The sequence below is a fragment of the Canis aureus genome, chromosome 11 (genome assembly GCF_053574225.1).
Source record: "Canis aureus isolate CA01 chromosome 11, VMU_Caureus_v.1.0, whole genome shotgun sequence".
In the NCBI taxonomy this organism is placed as follows: Eukaryota; Metazoa; Chordata; class Mammalia; order Carnivora; family Canidae; genus Canis; species Canis aureus.
The window spans coordinates 29,808,378-29,814,090 of record NC_135621.1 but is presented as its reverse complement, the minus strand read 5'-3'; the positions used below and the strand labels follow the sequence as shown (position 1 = coordinate 29,814,090).

The window sequence follows — 5,713 nt, the reverse complement described above, 5'->3', positions numbered from 1 at the left end:
AGGATCTGAGCCCAGCCTGCACTGTCATTCCTCCTGTGGGAGCCTCAGAACTGTCGAACAAACCACTGAAGCCTCCCCTTATCTGTACTGCAGCCTCCAACCCCAAATTCATTGCTATCTCCTCTGTGGATTCGGCACTTTGTAAACACCCCCCTCCCTGCGCTGAGCAGGAGCGACTGGATTACACGGTGGTCTCCCCTCTGGGAAGCACCTGAAAATCTTCTCTTTACTTCCCTCTATCCATGGTAACTGGCACAGCGTAAGGGGCTCCGTAAACCAGAATGAATGAGTGAACCACTGAATGACCGAATGGTTTCCAGGGATGTCAGGTCCTGGGAATGTCTCACCCTCCTCAAAGACAAGAATAAATTATGCAAATCTCGGGAGCCAGACTTTTTGCCTTCTCTCTCCCACCCTCCCTCCTTCAGTCCTCCCCCCCACCCCCCCCCCACACACACACACCAGGTTTCTGGGAGGGCACTGGGCTCTCCAGAAAATGCCTCAGGCTCTCTAGTGGCCCGTTTCCTGATTACAGACGAAACTAGAGCTTAAAGCTGGGTGAATCACTAGCAGCCACCAGCCAGGGCCTGTTGAGGTGTCAGGCAGGAAGGGAGAAACCAGGCTCCCCCATCTTCCTCCCCGACCCCTGCCACCCCCAGCCCCACCATCACCATACGACCTCCTGGGGACCTCCGTGGTCTTGGCCGCAGTAGGTAGAAAGGGCCTGGCCCTGGACACAGGCAACTTTGAGCAGTTCCAGAACCATCCCTGCTCCCCACACCCCCCACCTGGCCACACCCAGGTCCCAAAGAATCCACAGCCTGAACAGTGTGCAAACCCTCTCCCATCCCTGGTCTGGCAACTCATTGATGACACCCAGGGAGGTGCAGCACCCCCATTTTAGAGGCAGGGAAGCCAGAACCTGGAGTTCTGACAACGGAGACCCCCCTGTTGGAAGTAAAGTAGCACACAGGAACCTGCATGCAGCTTTCTGCCTCCTAGAGGGTTTTTTTTTTAATTTTGTGAAGCATACAGATTTTTTTCTCTTAAATATTTTATTTATTTATTCATGAGAGACACAGAGAGAGAGGAAGGCAAGACATAGGCAGAGGGAGAAGCAGGCTCCATGCAGGGAGCCTGATGTGGGACTCGACCCCGGGACGGTGGGATCACGCCCTGAGCCGAAGGCAGATGCTCAACCACTGAGCCACCCAGGCGTCCCTAGAGGGGTTTACAAGCAAGACCAGCCATTTCTTGATTCGAAGGTCATAGCCTTAAAGGACAAAGGAGGGAAAAGTATGGATTCCCAGCTCCTACCCCAAGAGTCTAGAAGCATCTTACCAAGTGTTCCAGGGGCTCGAGGCAGAGATGAGGGAACCACAACCCAGTGGTTAAGAGCCCAAGTCCAGGCTCAAATTCTAAGTCGACTCTGGCAAGTCACGGGGTTCTTGCAACCTTGGGCAAGTTTCTTAGCTCCTCGGTTTCCCCATCAATAAGATGAGAGCAGCTGTAAGTACGTACACATCCCAGGATTGTTGTAAGGACCCTGAATTGACGTAGAAAGGGCTGAGAACAGACAGTGCATACTCTATACAGTGGCTGTTTTTTAAAGTGTTATTTTAAAGAAACTTTTCCCAAAGACAATGCATTTGGAGTGAATCCTTGTCATCAGAGAGGAATGTTCCCCATACCTGTCTGGTAGAAGGCTCAGGCCTGGGGCCTCCTTATAAATCCAGAGACCTGTTCCACCCCAGACCTGCCAGGTCAGAGTCTGGGGGTGGGAAGCTAATGCTTTTCATAAGGGCCCCAGGGGTTCCTTGAATCAGGCAAGTTCGGGAATCCCAAAAGACTTGGGAATTCAAGTCTTCTTTTAAAGATTCTTCTGGTAACACACATTCCACCCACCTGTCAACAGGTCCTGGGGGAAAACCAACTTTCTCTTCTTCCCAATTAGTAACATTACTACTTGTAAACGGGGATAAGCCCTCACTAGTGCCAGGTGCTTTGCTAAATTAATTCCATCCATCAACAGCCCTCTGAGGCAATTTCTGTCTTTAACCCCATTTTATAGAGGCAGAAACTGAGGCCAGGAAAGTTAGTAACTTGCTCATGGTCACACAGCTGGAACTTGGCAGAGCCAGGTTTCTATTTGCCACCCCACTATGGCCTGTGCCAGCAGCCCCAGCTCCTGCGGGACGTGCCTAGATGCTCCAGGGCAGGTCTCTCAGGAGCCCACAGTCTTCTCCAGGCAGCTTCACAGAGCTACAGGCCAAGGTCCCAGTCCCTGTCCCGAGGACCTTCCCTTCACCGTGGCCACCAAACCACACCAAATCCCGCTGGTTCCTTTACTGGACGCCACTCTGCCTCCTGGCCCAGGACAAAAGAGGGTGTCCTAGAGCCAAGGCAAGCCCAGGCATCCCCCACACTATCCTCTCTCCCATCACTCCCTCACCTGCTCCTTTCTCCAGCCCCATAATGTCACTAGCACTTCTCTAGAAGTGCAGTGCCTTTGACCAGGCTGTTTTCCCAGGCCAGGCCCACCCTTTCCTGATTATAGGCTTCCATGTTGGGAGGGCAGCCTCCTCTGAGAAGCCCTTCCTGACTGCTGCTCTGGGTGAGCTGGCTCCACAGTGCCCCCACTACCCTCTAGGGGACGACTGCCTCAGGCACAGATGATGCTGCGACCTAAGGATCTATCTCCAGGCACTCTAAGCTGGGGTGGGGGGTGGGGGGGGACAGAGACTCTGTCACTCACCTCCTCCTGGGCTAGGAAGAGGAAGAGGGGCAGGGCCGGTCTCCCTGCCCTGCCTCTTCCACTGGCCGTGACCTCCTCGGTCAATACCTGTTGGGCAACCACAGGACAGATTGGCAGGGACAGGCTGGAGGGGGAGGAGGGCAGAACTGTTTGCTTCCTGAGGGGCGACTTTGGCCAGCCCACCCCGCCCCTCCGCCTGCACCCCCCCCACCCTGGGCTTGGGCCCACACGGAGGGACTGATTCCTCGAGGTGTGAAGTCTTGCTCCGTGGTCTCTCCAGTGGTCCCAGGCCTGCAGGCAGCCTCTGAGCCGGGGCAGGAATGAGGCTGACAGAGCTGCTGGCGCAGGGCCCTTGCCCACAGATGGGAGGCTGTGGCTGCCAGAGCCCGGCCAAGCAAGAGCTGAGTCTTGTGGCCCCAGCGGAGCAGCACAGGGTCCGGCCTCCTCCCTCCCGACTTGCACAGCTCTCCCCTATCCAAGCCGGGAGGGCCCTAGGGTGGGGGGTGTGGGGGGAGAGAATGGGGCGGGGCCCCCAAGCGGAGGAGTGGGGGCTGGGCCCTGGAGCCAGGGATGCTTCCTGCGGACATTCTGGACATTTGGACTCCCACATTCCTGGCCATTCCACAGACTCCTCGCTCCTCCTCCCCCAGTGTAGGGGGGAGGGAGGCCTGGGGCAGAGCTCAGGGGAAGGACCGAGGTCTGGACTGGAGGGGCGGCCCCAGGCCTGTCCCAGGCACCGCCCCAGGGGTCCTTGTGATTCTCATAAACAGGAAGTCCCCCCCACCATAGCAGACGGGCCCCTGTGTGTGCAGACGCTGGACTCTGGAGGCCCGGCGGCCCTTGACCTCTCCGGCTGCTTCCTGTTAGCTGGGCCAGAGGAGAGAGGGAGACAGACATGGCCTGAGATGGGGAGAGGCCTGCGGGAGTGTGAGAGCAGAGGAGAAAAGCACAGGAGGCTAGAGGGTTGGGAAGTGGGGCGGCCAGAGCAAGCCTGGCACATAGTAGGCACTGGAGAAATAACGTGGCCTGGCCTGCAATCAGGCAGCGGGGAGAGGGCCACCCTGGGGAGAGCAGGACAGTTAGGGGAGACAGAGGCTGGGCCTCCCCACCCTGTGCTCACTGAAGCCGAGCACATAGTAGGTGCTCAGCAAGTATGTGAGATCTAAGTTCAGGATAGGTGAGGAGGGAGTGTTCCTGGGGGAGCAGCACTACTGGGCGGGAGTGGGGAGGTGGGAGAAAGGGGCTCCTCCGGCCTGGCTGCTCCCCGCGGGTGGACGGCCCCCAAGACTCAGCATCCCATTGTCCCCGTCTGGCCCCCACCCCATCCCACGGCTGGCTGGGCCAGGCCACTGTCTCAAGGCCCTTTATTTTTAAAATCCCTGCGGTGTTCCCACCCCAAACCGAAGGAGCAGTGCCAGCCACAGATCTGCCTGTGGCTGGGCTCTGGGCCCAGAGGCACTGGGGGTGGGGCATCCGGCCACCCCGCAGCTGCCGAGACAATTCCGGGGGAGGACAGGGTGGCTAGGCCAGCCAGCCCGCTGGGCAGGGGAAGGAGGCCCCTGGGATGCCCTCACCCTAGGCCCAAGGTGTAAGCCCAGAGGCCCCTGGGGCAGCAACCAAACTGGAATGTTAAATCCAGTGGCACATTCTTCCTACAGCTAATCTTTGTCTCCCCCACGTTCCACCAAACATGAGCACAGCACCCACAGTGTGTAAAGAAGGAGGCACAGGCTCGACCCTGCAGGGGTGACAGGTGGGGCCGGGCAAGGATGCAAGTGGTACGGTTGCGGAGCAGCTCTTCTCAGGCTGTGTGGCCTTGGGCAAGTCATCTGGCCTCTTGGAGACTCAGGTTCCTCCAGTGAGATGGGACAAAGAGCTACCGCAGAAGGCTGTGGTCCATCTCCACATGCAGTGGTGCACAGGGCGGTCATGGCTCCTGCCCTCATGGAGCTTGATGTCCTAACGGGGGAGACGCCCCCCGTATGAGCCGGGTCATGGCAGTCTCTTAAGACACAGAGCAGAGGGATGCCTGGGTGGCTCAGCGGTTGAGCATCTGCCTTCAGCTCAGGTCATGATCCCAGTGTCCCGGGATCAAGTCCTGCATCGGGCTCCCCGCAGGGAGCCTGCTTCTCCCTCTGCCTGTGTCTCTGCCTCTCTCTATGTGTCTCTCATGAATAAATAAAATCTTAAAAAAAAAAAAAAAAAGACATAGAGCAGAAGCAGGGAAGGGAAGGTACCAGAGAGACCAGGGGTGGAGCAGAAGTTAATTTAGATAGGTGGTCTAGCAGGCTTTGGGGGAGGTGAGTTTGGGCTGAGAAGAAGGCAAATTTTCACTCACCTTGGGGAAGAGTGTTCCAGGGAGGAGAAGTAGTGCAAAGGTCCTGAGGCAGCGGTAGAGGGGAGAGCCTCCCATAATGGGTAGGGAAGGACTTTGTGAACTCTCAGGGGGCTCTGTGCTCGGCCTTCCAAGCGGTATTGTTATTGTCATTATGTCAAGTCTGGGGAGGAGACAGGAATGTTGAGCAGACTCTGGCCATGACTGAGGGCTGTCCCTACACCCTTTCCCCTTCATTTACTCCACCTAGAGATGCCAGGCTGGCCCGCCGGCCAACATGTGTGGGTCCTTGAACTACAAAGGGCATTCACTCTGGCCCAACTCGTTCTCTCCTTTGATCCTCCCAACTATGAGGTAGAGTGGGCAGGGCCTAGTATTACTGTGTCCATTTGATGGATAGGGAGACTGAGAGCTGGGATGGGCACACGATGGTGGTGGGGGCTCGCTGACATCACCCAGCTTGTGAATGGCAAACCTGAGCCATGTGCCCAAGTGGCCTGGTTCCCAGGCTCGTCCATTCACCCCTCACTGGTCCCTTGGAACGCCCCCCTGGGCACCCTCCCCCCAACATCATTTCCCTATCTTCCCCAAGCATTTACTCTGGCACCCGCAAACCAGCACAC

The 5,713-nt window shown here is 57.3% G+C and overlaps 1 long non-coding RNA gene across 6 annotated transcripts; it reads right to left on the bottom strand.

Annotated features, from left to right (window-relative positions):
• Nucleotides 1-1,076: 1,076 nt before the first annotated feature.
• Nucleotides 1,077-5,382, bottom strand: LOC144323003 (uncharacterized). Of its 6 annotated transcripts, none has more exons than XR_013388556.1 (3): nt 5,094-5,382; nt 2,756-2,842; nt 1,077-1,566 (listed from the first exon to the last, which is right to left on the bottom strand). It is a non-coding gene; the product is annotated as an uncharacterized LOC144323003 (long non-coding RNA). The 6 variants fall into 6 exon arrangements; XR_013388555.1 differs by having other exon boundaries at nt 1,077-1,546; XR_013388557.1 differs by lacking the exon at nt 5,094-5,382 and adding an exon at nt 2,967-3,220.
• Between the last annotated feature and the right edge of the window lie 331 nt (nt 5,383-5,713).